This window comes from Cryptomeria japonica, chromosome 6 (genome assembly GCF_030272615.1).
Source record: "Cryptomeria japonica chromosome 6, Sugi_1.0, whole genome shotgun sequence".
Classification (NCBI taxonomy): domain Eukaryota; kingdom Viridiplantae; phylum Streptophyta; class Pinopsida; order Cupressales; family Cupressaceae; genus Cryptomeria; species Cryptomeria japonica.
The window spans coordinates 161,528,299-161,546,157 of NC_081410.1; positions in this window are offsets into that span (position 1 = coordinate 161,528,299).

Below are 17,859 nucleotides of genomic sequence, written 5' to 3' on the forward strand. Positions count from 1 at the left end.
ATCTTCACTCAACACACTGCAAGCTAACCGGTAAGGACACATCAACTGGAACAATATCGGGATCCACATCTTATAGGAAACAAAGCTAAAAGATATGAAACTCAAACACAACAATGACCAAGAACACAAGGGCATAAACCCAAAACCACAATGCTAAACACTCCAAAATGAAGAAATGCCAAGCTCTCAAGAAATTCCACTGAAAACTACTCAACCAGTAAGAACTAGACCGGTGCTCCCGCATCAAACTCTCAAATTTAATTTAAAAGTGAGTCCCATCACTTGCTCTGGTTCGGCAATCAGTTAGTAGGTACTTGAAACTAACTCAGGGGATTCAGTGATCTAACCACAGCTTCTGGTTGCCTCTCCACAATGATCTACTGGTATAAACTGTAGCCTGCCTCAATCAATGATCTGTTCAAGTCTCTACCTACTAACTGCCTCAAGCTTAATCTCTAGGATCGTTGGTCTATCTGTAAACCTTTATCTGTCTTAGGTTTGGCAATCTGAACAAGTCCACAAGTTGCCTCAATCTTCTCTCCAACCAACCAATGCACAAAAAACACTCTATCCAACAACAGGTTCATAAACCAACTTTGATACCATTTAACGTAGTCAAGGTAGGGAGATCCAATGAAGGACGGCCCAACCTTGTAGCTAATCACATAAACCATGCAAAGCATACTGGTAACCGGTAGTAAGGTGCCAAAAACAATAGGAAGAACAATCGGTTAAAAGACAGAAGACATAACTTGTAAACAATATGAATGGATCTTATTACAATCTGAAGAATTATACATGCCACATGTTGGATCATAGTCTAGGATACAAATAATGCTCAGAATGCAATACAAGATGTGTAGATTATCCTCATATCAAATCAGCTTTCAGGAGCAGTCTATCGGTTCTATCCTAATCCGAACTGAGGCTAGAACTATCAGATCAGAATCTTGTCGGTTCTACATCTTTGCTCAATCTCAAAGCTCTGCCTTCAATCTTATAACTTCTCTATTATCACCTCCATATATATACCGCCCACAAATAATTATAACTTAATCAAGTCGGCCTGAAGATCAACCAGTTCATGAAATGTGCAATGGTAACATGTTGGCTCAATCACTTAAGAACAATCTCCAAAACATAAAACAATGCACCAGCTTTCGGGAATACTGGCCAAAGCCAAAAGCAACACCTCCAATGACCTATAAGTCACGGAGATCAATCACAACCCAAAATCATCTTCACTCAACACATTGCAAGCTAACTGGTAAGGACACATCAACTGGGACAATATCAGGATCCACATCTTATAGGAAACAAATCCAAAAGAATTGAAACTCAAACACAACAACAACCAAAAACACAGGGGAATAAACCCAAAACCAAAATTCTAAACACTTCAACATGAAGAAATGCCAAGATCTCAAGCAATTCCACTAAAGATTGCTCAACTGATAAGAACTAGACTGGTTCTCTTGCATCAATTTGATATCACCTTGTGTTGCAAAACATCGGTAAGGTAAGAAAGGTGATCACTAGAGTCATTGGTACACAAGTTTGTGTCTGACTTGTGTGGATGGAATGGTTAGGTTACCGATACTGGCTCAGTGAATCACCAACAAGAAGAGTATGTCAACTAGTAAATGATGTGTTGAGATGAAGAAGTTAGATCAACCAAGTGAGTGGTTGTCATCCTGCAAAGCTCATGACCGGTGTACAAGTTGGAGGGCCAAGGTGCTTGAGTTGTTGTTTGTGATGAAGAGGCAAAATGTTACCTAAATCACATCAGCACAACATGAGAAGAATAAATAGATCACATGTATGTTGTGTAGTTGTAGAAGAGCATGACTCCCTCCAGATGAAGATGCAGTCATCATGAGAAGCAATGACTGACAGTGAATATGCTCACACCGGCTCTACCAGTGAATTGAGGGAATGCCTTTAGTGCATGAGATTAGGGTTGTGCATTGGACCAATAGAGAAGACATGTTGAGATGCCAGTATAGAAGAAGAGTGATGTGTTTGTCATCTTGACAAACCGGCTAAGATATGGTCTGAGTTGATCAAGGAGAAGGAAAGGCAGAGAAGATGCAAACAGAGGAATGTGGCCTTACTGAAGGTAGAGTCTAGTGAAGGTTGATGACTTGTGTCATCAAGAGGTTTTACCGATATACATGTTCACCGGTAATATGGACAAGGTTCAAATACAGATGATCTCCCACTTGATGGGAATGAGTATGCTATAGATAGACATGTCTGGTGATCGATCAAGGAGTTCCACTGACAGTTTAGCAAGTACAGACATGATGAGTGAACTGGTAGAATGTGACATACCAATAGGGTTAGAAAACCGATAGGAAAGAGGAACTGGTAGAGCGTTTGGTCAGTGATCCTTTCTGGACTGACATGAAGAGTCAAGGTGGTGGACCTACATTTGGATGAAGAAGGAATGTACACCAACGGGGTAGTTGTAGAGTTGGTTGACATTAATGGAAGATCCCACAAATCACTGGACGTGTTGCACAGTTGTTGCAGTGGTTTGCGGCTTGAGGTCTAGAGGAAAACTTAGAGCCAACTAAGAGTGATTGAGGAGATCAAGGTGGATGAAGGAAATGACAAGACTGATCTCAGTGCTTAACCAAGAGATCAACCGACAAGGTAAAAAGCAGATTGCCAAAGATAGAAGGCATGGTCAAGAAGGTACAATAATGGTGGAGGTGTACAATTGGCTATCAGAGAGATCAAGTCGGGCAAGATCTAATTTGATTGTGTTTTCCTCAAGGATGATGAGAAAACCCTAACCGCATGAAATTTGAATTGACCTTTGGTCAGAAAATCAGTCTATAAATATGCAAGCCAAAGATATAGTTAAGCTGCTGAAGAGAGGAGGATAATGCTGTTGCAAATCGATCAAGTGTTACTTCTGCATGAGAGAGAAAAATAGTCAAGTACTCATCGAGTATCTGAGAAGAGATTGAGTGTGAGAGAGAACTGGATTGAAGTGTTCAATCGGTAGTAGAGCAGAACCGGTAGTGTCCATATCGATAGAGCAGAAGTGAAGGAAGTTGTAGAGAAGGCAGACATAGAACCGGTAGAGTGTTGTACAGGTGAAGATCAGAGAGTAAGGTGAAGACTTGATAGAGAAGAAGAAGAAGAGAGGTGTACCGGTAGATTTAATCGGAAGTTAAGCAGCAGATGAGAGAAATAGAAGAGTGAGTTGGTGTAGCAAAGAAGGTATCTCATCGATAGAGTAAGGTAAATGAAATGGTTACAAGATTCACTTGTGACGAGACATCTACTTTTGTAATTGAAGTTTTCATTGTGATCACTAAGTTTTATCCCATAAACAAGTTAGGGGTTGGTGCTCCTTGGGTTGGTGCCCTAAATCAGGGTTTGTAGCTCCTTGGGTTGGTGTCCTAAACATTGTAACAAAGTTTAATTGTGAGGTTGGATTGGAGCAGTAGACTCTAGTAGCATTTCTCATTGATGTTTTTCCCATCTTAGGTTTTCCTCATACATGCTAGTGTTATGAGATGTTCCTTTGTGTGTGGTTGCATTGGTGTTTATGTCTCCCCTCTAACCAGTGAGTTTTCATTATGTTAGATCCCATAACCGGTATGCACATCTAGCTTGGTAAAGGGAAAGAGTTGAGAACCACTGATTCACTCCCCCCCTCTCAATGGCATATTGTGTCTAACAATTGGTATCAGGGTGTAGGTTCCTAGTTAGATGAGATTTTTCCATCTTGGGTAGATTCTAGCTTAAGGACACAATGGTTTTTTTAGTGTCAATCCCAGCTCTAGTCTTTGGTGGATCAAAATATGTTGTTTGGAGTTACAAAATGGAAGTCTACTTATCTTCCCTAGGTTATGATGTCTGGATGGTGGTTGTCAATGGTCTCCCTAGGAATGTCAGTCCTCTCACTGAATCTGAAGAAGAAAGGAGATGGACATGTAATGAAGAAGCCATGAAGGCTATATTCAGTGGGCTCACTGGTGATATCTCCTCACAGGTGGACAGATGCAAAACAACAAAAATCTTATGGGAGAGATTGAAGAGTCTCTATGGAAATGATCCTACCACTATAGGATCTTATGATTATATTATGAGAAATATATCTCATGCTTCTACAGATGATGAAGGCAGATCGGCCAGCAACTACACCATTGATGAAGAAGAAAACCCACCTCTTCATGGCTCAAGAATCAGAATATGAGGTGCACACATCTGAAAGTGATAAGGCAAATGAATCCCACTAGTATGATGTGTTTAGCAGTGATGATGATAAAGAAGAAGACAAGGTAGATAGATCTAGCCAATAGGATCTATTTAATAGTGAAGGTGAAGAAGAGGAAGAAGCAAAGATAGATCTTGAAGGAGATCTTGTAAATGCACTTTGAAGAACTTAGTAGAGTTAGAATGGAATACAATCTATTCAAGAATGCTGCTATAGTAGAGCAAAACCAACTGACAAAATGCCTTGAAGAATTTGAGAAATTCATCTCAGAGTTGAGGAGTCAAGAAGAAGGCACCAATGAGTATCGGTGTGAAGATCTAGCATCTAGGCTAGAAGTTAAAAATGAAGAATATCAATAGCTGCATGGAGAAATGGAGGTTCTCTGAAATAACCTTGAGAAATGTCAGGATGAGCTCAAGGTAAGAATCTGATTTGATGGAAGCAGTGATGAATTGGAAAAAATGTAGAAGAAGTAGAAGAATGTCAAGGACACTGAAGGATTAGGAAGTGGTGCCAGTGAATGCTCCACCAACAAGAATGTTCCCCACAATGATATTCAGTTTGTCTCCTCAAATGGAGAAAACAAGGGACAGACCTTCACAATTAGAAATGCCCCCTAGAAGAAGGTTGACCTAAGAACAACTGGTGAAGACTTGCAGACAAGAATGAAGACCGGTGCTGCAAGAAGGAGGAACAATGCAGATCCCAAAGGTAAAGAGAAGATGGGAGAAGGCAACTTCACTAGAAGTAGAAAAATGAGGAAGCAGCAAAGAAGACCTCCTATTGGTAGAGGACAAAGAAATGCTACCACCCATAGGGAAAAGCAAGTGTGGGAGAAGAAGAGACCAGATGGAAGAGTTGAATAGAATGGACAACCAAGGATCCATTCTCAAAGAGGAAGAAATGGAGATGTTAAACTGACAAGATCTCCTCATGCATGGCAAAACAAATTTGTAAGTCATATGCCATCCTTTATCGGTTATTTCTTTGCATGTAATGTCTATGGCCATAGGGAAGAGTAATGTAGAAAGAGATCTGGAAAGGATAATATAGGATCTCATGGACATAATGCGTATGAGAAAAATGTATCTAGGAGTAGATACATGCATGTCCCCTCTCCCGGTTATGCAAATGTTGTTTGTCATGACTGCAATGGTTTTGGCCATAGAGAGTTTGAGTGCAGGAAGAGGAACCTACAGTCACATGGTGGCCGGTATAACTATGCTCTGTAGAAAAGGTGAATTAAGAGCATATGGAAGTCAGAGACTTGTATGGAACCAAAGGAGAATTGTCCCTGTAGGGGCAAGAGGTCCACCAGTTTTGGTTGCCAGTCATAGTAACATGACCAGATGAAGATGGTCAAATTGGTATGTCAAGAGATTCCCCAAACATGAAGTTGGGATGGATGTTGTGTGCTACTATAGCACTACTTCTGGCCATGATGGAGAATCAGGAAATGGAAGGGCCCATCCGCAGAAGAAGGAAATACCTGCTCCCAAGCCTAAAAATGGGAAGAAGAGTGAGACCAAGAAGGTATGGAGGAAGAAGACCATAGACCGGCACTGTGCACCCAATGCATAGGTGATATCTCCTAAGCCCTAAAGGAGATGTCGGATCTTAGGGAGAGTAACACACTAAACCTATCATTCACCCCCTTAGTGATGAAGGCAACAAGTAATTACATGTTGCTGCTGGTGTGAAGGAAGAAAATGAGAAGATAAGTGTTTGTTGAGGTTGACTTGACTACACACCCACATATCAGAGTTGAATCACTACTACTGTATCAATATATGACAAGATAACAATTGGAATTAGATGCAAAGTGATACAGAATGTCAGGAGGCACACGAAGGTGCTTTAGTAGTGACAGTGGATCAGTACAGGAAACCGATATGTACATGATGTTATCAACATAAATGCTAGCAAGTTCTTGCAGGTTATGTAAGACAATGAAGTTGGAGATCATTGCAATAGCCCAGGTAACATGGAATGTGGAGTTCATGTCTTAGGTGGTTTTGTAAAAGACTTGAATGACATATGTTGGCCTAGTGGTTGACCATGCAGGCATGCATATTTATGGGCTAACCGGTTAGATTTATGACTTGATGATGACATTGTATGACATCATGTTCATCCAGGATCATGTCATAGGGCGTGGTGGATATAATGGAGCTAAAGATCATAAGATGATCACATATTCATGGCTCAACTGGTATATGGAGGAAATTGGAGCCTCAGTATTAGACCTCACCAGAGATGAGGACCTGAGATGTATGACTCAGGGGAGTTCAAGTGGCTATGATGTGTTAATGCATAATAGCTTCGGTAAGATAAATGATTGAATGAGAGATAAATGAAGTCTCTCATTCAATCATTTATCATATCGATAACTATGATAAAACCATCAAGCAATTGAATCATCCTTGATAGTCATTCTATATTTGTATATGACCAAACTATTGATTAAATCATACTATGCATATTTCTCATGTTCATCTATCTAATGAATCTTGTATCTAGATGAATATCGATCTAACATAATGATGACTCCGATTAATATATTATCAGATTGCATTAGATCGAGTTGCATATTATATCGGATTGCATTAGATCGGGTTGCATATTATATCGGGTTGCATATTATATCAGGGTGCATATAGTATATATCAAATGCATATCGGGTAGTGTTATGTTAGTCAATGATAGTTATCGGTGTGTTAGTCTACATTGATAGTTATCGGTTGTCAAGGCTAACACACTGATAACTATTGGCTATTAGCATTGACAGCCACCGATATACTATCGGGTGGTAGCGATTGGTTAAAACCAATAATTATCGGTTATACTCCACACCGATTGACGTTTACATAACATGCAATTTATTAGTATTAACAATAAGACATGATCAAGTAATGTCTTGATTGGTCATGACCAATCAAGGAATTGCTTGACCATGCCTTGTTTGTCATATACTTATAGTAAGTAGCATTCGTGAGATAGGACATAGAAAATATAAAATGCTCCTCTCATTTGCCACAAGCAAGAAGATAGTTAGACATATACAATAAGAACGTAATAATACATATCAGATAATAGAAATATATCTTGCATATTGAATTGAGAATTGAACAACTTTTACATGGTATCAGAGCCAAGTTAAGTTGAACCTGAGGCTGTTCAATTTTGTGGAAAATTCAAACAAGCATATATTCAACATCAAATTCTTCTAATGGGTAATGCCATCAGATTTGAAGATCCTATCAGATTTGTTGAAGTAATCAGACAAATCCTCATCTAGGTCAGAACTTATTTGAGCATGGTGATTTGGATATCCCGATTGCCTATTCTAATGCAATCTGGATATTAAAGAAGATCGAATCTACTCTCAGGGAATCAATTCCATTTTGCACATTAAGAGCCAAGTTCTTTATGGAATCACCAGGGAGCAATTCTTTGTAAATTGAACAAGGAAATAAGGAAGGTTGCAAGTCAAAGTTTGATGGTAGATATGTGTCTCTAACTATCCATAAAATCACAGGAGTAACCAGTGCACTCTGGATGAACACTTGTTCGTAGTGCCTTGTTATCATCAGACAACAATGACTATATGATCAATTATCGGGCATTCCTACCATGAGACAATATTATCTTGTTAAGTGCCTTTTTGTACATGGATGGGATCAAACATGCCACATGAAGAGGTCTATCACATTCAAAGAGTAATGATACATAAGTTGATGGATATCATCACAGACTATTTTTGCAGAGGGGATGCCATAGTACACACACCCCGTGAACACAGTTATGGATATAGTTGTGCTACAAAGATGATAAAGTATGTAGCATCAAAATACAGGAGAGATGATCTTCCATGTTCCAAGAAGACACTGCAAAGAAATGCAATGTGGAGAGACTTCTCTTCATCTTGTCTTCTCAGCAGGGTCACACAAATACGTTTCATTTGCTTTTGAGAAAGGAACTGAAGCAGACATTCAAGATGATCGGAAACAGACACCCCTGGACAATGAAATTACATGTAGACAAGATGTAGTCACAAATGTCTTTATGAAATTACAACAAATTATTGTAGTAATAAATAAAAAAAAATTGATCAACAATGAAAGTTCAAGGGAGGCGGCAAGATTTCGATCTGACATAGATCTAATGGATTGTCTATGTATCGAATCACTTAGCAAGTTTTTGTGATTAGTAGTTCCATCTATTGGATTGGGCATTAAGGTTTATCTTTAATGTTGTTTGGCGCTAGCGCCACAACATTGGAAACAATACTCATATATTTGCCAATCAGAGAGCGACATGAAAAGCGACGATCTTACTGTAGACAAAACCAATTCGATACTCTCTTTCCATAGCATGTACAGATTTGCAGAGAAGGGTCTTCATTTGAATTCATGGCTGGGAAGATTATTGAGGAAGATCAATGCCACATTGATACTATTGAGTGTCTTGTACGTGGCATATGGGCTCAACATCTCACAGATCCTGGTTATGTTAGATGAACACATCAACTAAAAGCATGTGTATCAAAGAGAAACCATCAAATGAGATCTAAATCTTCAAGTGCAAAGAATTAGGAATGAACAATTGTTGGATTGCAAGGAAGACTAATAAACAAAGAGATAAGTAATCCATGTTTGATTAATGGTCATGAATTTCCTATGTTGTTATTAATTCATGCAATTACATTATGCGTGTTATTTGTGAATCAAACATTGTCAGTAGGTGTCCACACACGACAAGCTGCATTTGAATATCTTGTTTCAATTTCTTCAACGTACTATGAGAAACTTGCCCCTTACATGCAGGACTTCTTTGGAATCACAACAAAAGCAGTTAAAAGTGATGAAGAGCTTGTTGCTCTTTAGGCTATAGAGTTTTGATGTACTATTTGTGATGAAGAATTTAGGAAGAATATGGAGGGGACTTTAGTGGAGATTATGAGATTTCACATTTCCATCTATAAACAAGTATTTGCTTGCAGAAGTGCAACAGTCCATGAGGAAGCAATGTTGACCATAGGGGCTCTTGTTTATGCTACTAGTGGTGAATTTGCTAAGTACATACCAAAGTTCTATAAGTCATGTTTTGCAGGTGATCTTTCGAGATAAAGAAAGGATAGACCAAGAAGCATAAGAGATTTCATTCAAGGCAGAAAGAACTCGATGCTTGCAGTCATAGGACTGAGTTGATGGTAGTAAGTATTTATCAAAGAAGAAGAACCCATAAAGTTTGTCCTTGCGATCTAGTTCTTCAAAGAGGAGGTTAGACGATTGATATCAGATTCAGAGGGAGTCTAAAATTTCATCAGAAACAACCTTAGACAAGGAGGTCAGATGGTTGATATCAAATTCAGAGGGAGTCTAACATTTAATGAGAAGCAACCTTAGACAAGGAGGTCAGATGGTTGATATCAGATTCAGAGGGAGTCTAATATTTCATCAGAAGAAACCTTAGACAAGGAGGTCAGATGTTTGATATCAGATTTAGAGGGAGTCTAACATTTCATCAGAAGAAACCTTAGACAAGTAGGTCAGAAGGTTGATATTACGTTCAGAGGGAGCCACACCATCATGAAAATATGCTTAATGCATTCTTCTCTATGAGAGATAAGTTTGAGGAGCAAGCCCTTGTTAATACACTCTTCTCTGTGAGGGAGAAGTTTGAGGTGAAGGCCCTTGTTCCACCCTTTGGGAGTAGTCATGGTGAACGTCATGATGAGATAAAAACATCATGTTGAGCAACTCTGTGATGGGCACTTGTGTTCATATGCATTCTCATACATGGGAGTAGCCATGATGGATGTCATCATGTTGAGTACCATGATGAGTCATGTTCCACTCTCTAGGAGTAGCCATGGTGGATGTCATTTCATGACTATATTATTAACAAGGATTCCTCCCTAGCTAAGAGGGAGTGTTGATGTTGTAGTGGCCACCCTTGTGAAGAGACAGATGGTGTCATTGAGGACCGACCCCTTGTGAAAGGGTGTCTCCCTCATATATATAGAAGATGCAAACTCATTCTCCGATCCATTCAATTTATGTGAAGATAAGTTTATATATTAGTTAGAGCAAATCGATCCTCTGAAGAAGGCCAATTAGATTTGCTCTTGTGAAATTTGCTTCAAGCAGTGAAGCAACATATATTGGGCCCGTATCTTGCATTATTGCTAGACATATATGATATATAAAGAAGACATTTTTATGCTGGGTGTTTCTCTCTCGAGTAGGAGGGTTTTCCCTTGGAGATCAAACTGCAGATATCCTGACCAAACCTCTTTCAGAGTGAAGGTTGATCACTTCAAAAAAGGTCTAGGTAAACTAGAAAGGTAATTTGCTTTGCAATTTGTATTTGCATGTTTAATGTGTAAACTTCTTTGTCATGAATTTTTGGATTTTATCTCTTGGGTTCATATCTAAGAGGTGACTATCTCTCAAGATAATGAACACTTGTATGGAGACATTATAAGGTGACGATCTTATAATGTCCAAACCAGTTATCATGATGGATCTCTGGTGGATCATGGATGAAGCCATGATTGTGTTGTGGTAAAACATTCATTTGAAATGTTAATGCACATACCACAACTTGGATAAGATGAGAATTCAAATCTTTCTTGTATGATTATCCTTAAGTATTGCGTGTTTAGGCAATATTGATATCATGTGCTTAGGTGATATCCTGTCATCACAAGATTGACGTGATGGACATTTGTATCATGTGTCTAGGTGATACTTCATATCATGTGATTAGGTGATGTAACATTTGTATAAAATGTTAGTGCACTTATCACAACTAGGATAAGGTGAGAAATTAAGCTTTCTCATATGATTATCCTTAAGTATTACGTGTAGGCAATATTGATATCACATGCTTAGGTGATATCCTATCAATCACAAGAGTGATGTGATGAACTTCAGGATCATGTGTTTAGGTGATGCTACATACCAAATGATTAGATGGTATGATTCTCATGAATGACTAAAATGATTACTATCAATTAAATTATGATGCTTGAATATATTGTCTACATTCATCTTACCTAGCTAAGAGGGAGTATTAATGCATAATAGCTTCGGTAAGATAAATGATTGAATGAGAGATAAATGAAGTCTCTCATTCAATCATTTATCATATCGATAACTATGATAAAACCATCAAGCAATTGAATCATCCTTGATAGTCATTCTATATTTGTATATGACCAAACTATTGATTAAATCATACTATGCATATTTCTCATGTTCATCTATCTAATGAATCTTGTATCTAGATGAATATCGATCTAACATAATGATGACTTCGATTAATATATTATCGGATTGCATTAGATCGGGTTGCATATTATATCGGATTGCATTATATTGGGTTGCATATTATATTGGGTTGCATATAGTATATATCGAATGCATATCGGGTAGTGTTATGTTAGTCACCGATAGTTATCGATGTGTTAGTCTACACTGATAGTTATCGGTTGTCAAGGCTAAGACACCGATAACTATTGACTGTTAGCATTGACAGCCACCAATATACTATCGGGTGGTAGCGATTGGTTAACACTGATAATTATCGGTTATACTCCACACTGATTGACATTTACGTAACATGCAGTTTATTAGTATTAACAATAAGACATGATCAAGTAATGTCTTGATCGGTCATGACCGATCAAGGCATTGCTTGATCATGCCTTGTTTGTCATATACTTATAGTAAGTGGCATTTGTGAGATAGGACATAGAAAATATAAAATGCTCCTCTCATTTGCCACAAGCAAGAAGATAGTTAGACATATACAATAAGAACGTAATAATACATATCAGATAATAGAAATATATCTTGCATATTGAATTGAGAATTGAACAACTTTTACATGATGCAAAGCCAAAATGCTTGAACTTGGAAGAGTAAGTGCACTGACTACCCAAAACTGCAGATGATGAAAAGTTACAGTAGGAATGCCCAAGAAAATTTCATTGTAAGGGGTACCTACCTATCATTTGGTTGGTTGTATTCATAGTACAATCACATTTGATTCCTACTTGTCAGTTGGTTGGTTGTATTGGTAGTACAATTATATTTGATTCCTAAAGAAATTTGGGATCAAACAGGAGGTGATGTAGGTTGATCGACAATTGAGTAGTGTTCACTAGCACATCCCTCTGAAATTGAGTAATTTAACAAAAGGTATAAAAATTGCATGCTCAATTGGTGTCAGTTGATGGTTAAGTCCTCCATCTCAAGTGTCGTGACTTGAGAAAATGTAACAAAATGCAACAATTGGTATCAAAGAAGGAGAGACATTGGGTAAAGACAAAGGGGGAGAAAGAATTATGTTAGTGCCTGGAAAATACCAGGAGGAATGATACCCTGATAGTTCCCTTTGCCATTTTTGTCAAAGGGGGAGAAGGATTCTGTAGTGTTAGTGAACAAATTTGTCCTTCAACAAATACATACACGTACTAATTCCAAATGCCCAGGATAAAGGATAAAGAGCACCAACAGTTGGATAGATTATCGTTGAATTGATAATCTTCCTTTGAATTGAGAGGTACAACTCCCTCTTTACAAGATTTACAATGAATTTATTATATAGTTGATACGCTAACACTTTTAAATAGAAAGCATCGAAAGGCTTCAGCATTTATCCATCAACACAAATAAATGCCTTCAAAACTACACACATAAGAAATTTTTGAAAAGAATATTCAAAGGAGAGTTCACAGACTCTGATTCATAACATTCTTGCTGTATAAATTCAAAGCAAAATAAGGACTCAGCAATGACTAATGGCTCAATCGATACTCTCTCATGCTTCACAGAGCAAGGGGGATCAAGCAAATCAATACAATGTGAGTCGTCCAACAACCAATAATAAACATGAATTGAAAAGGATTACATAGGTAACTGATCATCAAATTATATTGTGTTCATAATCAACTTAAGAAAGATTCCAAATCTAAGAACACACAGATTCAAAGATAACATAACATTTCATTAATAACCAATCATTCTATCATCCAAATAATTCATATGATAACCAAAATATTATTTGCTGCTCCCAAAATCATAGTTTTCAGAACCCCTTTCTTTTCTTTTTTTCCCATATATATATAGTCTCTCTCTTTCTTTAAAGAGACTTTCAGTTTATCAATAACTGAATCTTGAAAAGATAATTAATCAATCTTTTCTTTTATCTTTTATCCTTTTCCTGATAATTTTTTTTTGTTTTAAATCTTCAAGTCTTTTATTCTAAAATTTTTATAGACCCGTACTCACAGATAAATAATGCTTGACTGAGATAATATTTTTCTGATCTCTCCAGTGAGGATTTAGAAAACTACGTTTCCCAAATCATACTAAAATTTCAGCATGATCCAATGGTTCAATGGAGAGGTATGCCCCCCACACCGAGCCTCATTTTTTCCATCTCATAAAATCCGTGGTTCCAAATTACTTTGAAAATTACAAACATTAGCCATGCCAATGTTATTGGATTTTTGAACTTTTTTGAAATCTGGAACTCACACACTTTGAACCTGCATCCGATGAATCTTTGAATTCTGAATTTGAACTTTTGAAATCGAACCTTGAACCTTGAACCTGGGCGCTTGAACCTGTAGGCTTAAACCTACGTACTTGAACCAAAGAAGGTTCAAAGTTCAAGTTCAAAGACCAAAAATTACAATGAACCCGAAATTTGAATTTTGAAGTTTTTGAACCTTTTGAACTTTTTGAACCGCTTGAACCTTGAACCTGTGGGGTTCAATCAGAAGGTTCAAAAACACAAATTGCACTCATATTATATTTGCTTTATCACTTTGTTTTCATATTTGGCTGTGCATTGAACCTTGAACCTTTTGAACCATTCAATGACAATTGTTCCTTTGGGCTGCCATAGAAAAACCTGCATAACTTTTTACTGAGGGCTCCGTTTTTTATAAAATTTTAACTGTAGAATAAATAAGCTGAGTAGAGCATAACCTAGAAATCATTTTTAGATAAGAGATAAAAGACTTGAGATTTAATTGTTTGGGTATATGGGTAAGCTAAAAATAAAACAATTAAAATCTCTCAACTAACATGGAGTTTGGCCACAAAAAATTTAGCATTAAAATATTAACAATATCTAATTTTTAGCTAATTATGAGACTTTAGGCACGAGAAAAAATATAGGGGTAACATTGGCTCTGATTGGGGACCAGGACTGTAAAGGACTAGGAGAATCTAGAATGTCTTTGGGAGAGAAGAAGAATAGTGCCTAGCCATTGGGTAACAGAGTCAAGACAAACAGAGCACACGGATCTTCTTGCAGATGAGGAAAGAGACAATAAAACAAAACCAACAAGCGAAAACCCACACTAAAACAAGGCTGAAAACTAAGACAAGCTACACCCAAATCACACCAAAAATTTATTTACAAAAGATCAGGCAAACAACCCATGCCTCCAAGAATGCAAATGGTTGTTCATGTAAAGCCATCAACTGGTTGTGAGAAGTACGTGCCAGTGCAAAAAAGTGGTTGATATGTAAGTAGAATCATTCCCAATAAATAACCTGCAGCCATTGTAAAGAAGGATCCAATAACAACCCATTGTAAAAACTTCCTCAAAAACATATCAGGTCCAAAGAGCCACTCTGCATCATAGACTTATGGTTACAACATGTCAACACCATCTTGAGTGAGCTGATTCATACTAGAAATACCACATTCTTCCATACAAATGCTAGAAAAATAAGCCATGCTTTTAATAGGACAACCTTCTTCAAAACTGTAAGTGATCTGTGAGAAAGTCTTTATCTAAATCTGAATTTTGACTCTCTAGATATTCATTTTCCAAGAATTCATTATAAACATTATCTTCAAAACAAAATGATTCCAGCATGGGATGACTATCAAACAACTCATCTTCACAATCAAATTTGAATATCTCTAATTCAAATCGCCTATGTGATATCATAACAGAGCTGAATGAGTTTCCCTTGGTTTGCATTTTGGTATTCTCAAAATTCTGCAATGTTTTGGGCTGCAACAATTCCTCAATATCTTGCATGCAATCAAACTGAAAAGACTCATACCTTGCTTGCATATCAATATGAGAGATACCCCCTACTTTTTCACCATAATGCATCTCTTGTTTATGCTGATTTTTTATGCTTCCCTGATTAAAATCATTAGCTGAAAGTGTATTAGAAGTATCAAATGAAAAATATTCAAATTTTGAAATAGAGACATTTTCCAGAAAACTTCCATCTAATTGTTCATCATCAAATCCTTGCTCTATAGAAGAAGCATCTGAACAAGTCATTAAAATTTTTGATTGTTTGGTTTGATCACCCTCATCTTTAAATGAATTATCATTTTCAACATACAAATGACAAATCCCTGCAATGCTAGGAGAGCTATTTTCAATTACAGGAGGTTCTTGGAAATGTCCATCATTAAAGACTGTTAAATTTTGAGAATAAGAGATAGGTAGTGCTGATTTTGCTGCTTTCATAACAAGTTTTATTTTGTAGAATCTCTTTCTTTTGATAAAAATTCTGATTATAAAGACAAATTTCAGATTGTGGCTCCCTCACAACACATTCATCCATACATTTCATTCCACTTAACAACATATCATCATCTACCTCAATAGCCTCTTTTTGTGCATCTTTCAAATTTTGTATTTTCTTACGCTTCAACTGAAATTTAATTTCAGTTTGTAATGCAGCAATAAATACACATAGCTGATTACTTTCTGTCGGTTGGCAAGCTTGAGGAATTTTACCAATACATCTATTAAATCTATCAATAAAACCTCTCATAGATTCATCATTTTTCATCTGAATTTGAAAGAAATTCAACAGTAACTTATAAGTATCAACCACAAGCTAAAATCTTCCAAGGAATTTTACCTTTAAGTCATCCCAGCTAGTAATGCATCCATCTTGCAAATTCTAAAACCACTCAACGACATTTCCAACAAGGCTATCTACAAACAGTCTCACAAAGACATTCTCTTCTTGCACTCCAAGAATCCCACAGGTAACCATGACTGCTTTAATGTGATCATCAGGATCTTGATTCTTATCTCCAGCAAACTTTTGAAAGCATCCTCTTGATCCTTTAGGAAGGGCTGAATATTGAGGCAAAGCAAATGGACCAAAATGAGTTACCCATGGCTGAGCTGCAACTAAAGCCATAATTTCAGACTGGAATTCTTCAACCAAACATAAACAGAGTTGCCAATCTTCTTTCACACAAATGTCTTTAAAAATAGGAGAAAAAAACAAAAATGACTGATCTTTTGATTTTGAATCCCTAGTAGAGTCGCCAAAAATCTGTTACTGAACAGATTTGTCCTTCAACAAATACATACACATACTAACTCCAAATGCCCGGGATAAAGGACAAAGAGCACCAACAGTTGGATAGATTATCATTGAATTGATAATCTTCCTCTGAATTGAGAGGTACAACTCCCTCTTTACAAGATTTACAATGAATTTATTATATAGTTGATACACTAACACTTTTAACCAGAAAGCATCGAAAGGCTTCAGCATTTATCCATCAACACAAATAAATGCCTTCAAAACTGCACACATAAGAAATTTCTAAAAAGAATATTCAAAGGAGAGTTCACAGACTTTGATTCATAACATTCGTGTTGTATAAATTCAAAGCAAAATAAGGACTCGGCAATGACTAATGGCTTGATCGTTACTCTCTCATGCTTCACAGAGCAAGGGGGATCAAACAAATCAATACAATGTGAGTCGTCCAACAACCAATAATAAACATGAATTGAAAAGGATTACATAGGTAGCCGATCATCAAATTATATTGTGTTCATAATCAACTTAAGAAAGATTGCAAATCTAAGAACACACAGATTCAAAGATAACATAACATTTCATTAATAACCAGTCATTCTATCATCCAAACAATTCATATGATAACCAAAATATTATCTGCTGCTCCCAAAATCACAGTTTTTAGAACCCCTTTTTTTTCTTTTTTTCCCATATATATAGTCTCTCTCTTTCTTTAAAGAGACTTTAAGTTTATCAATAACTGATTCTTGAAAAGATAATTAATCAATCTTTTCTTTTATCTTTTATCCTCTTCCTGATAACTTATTTTTGTTTTAAATCTTCAAGTCTTTTATTCCAGAATTTTTATAGACCCGTACTCATAGATAAATAATGTTTGACTAAGATAATATTTTTCTGATCTCTCCGGTGAGGATTTTGAAAACTACGTTTCCCAAATCATATTAAAATTTCAGCGTGATCCAACCGTTCAATTGAAAGTTATACCCCCCACACCGAGCCTCATTTTTTTCATCTCAGAAAATTCGTGGTTCCAAATTAATTTGAAAATTACAAACATTAGCCATGCCAATGTTATTGGATTTTTGAACTTTTTTGAAATCTAGAACTCACACACTTTAAATCTGCATCTGATGAATCTTTGAATTCTGAATTTGAACTTTTGAAATCGAACCTTAAACCTATGTGCTTGAACCTGCAGGCTTGAACCTGCGTACTTGAACCAAAGAAGGTTCAAAGTTCAAGTTCAAAGACCAAAAATTACAATGAACCCGAAAT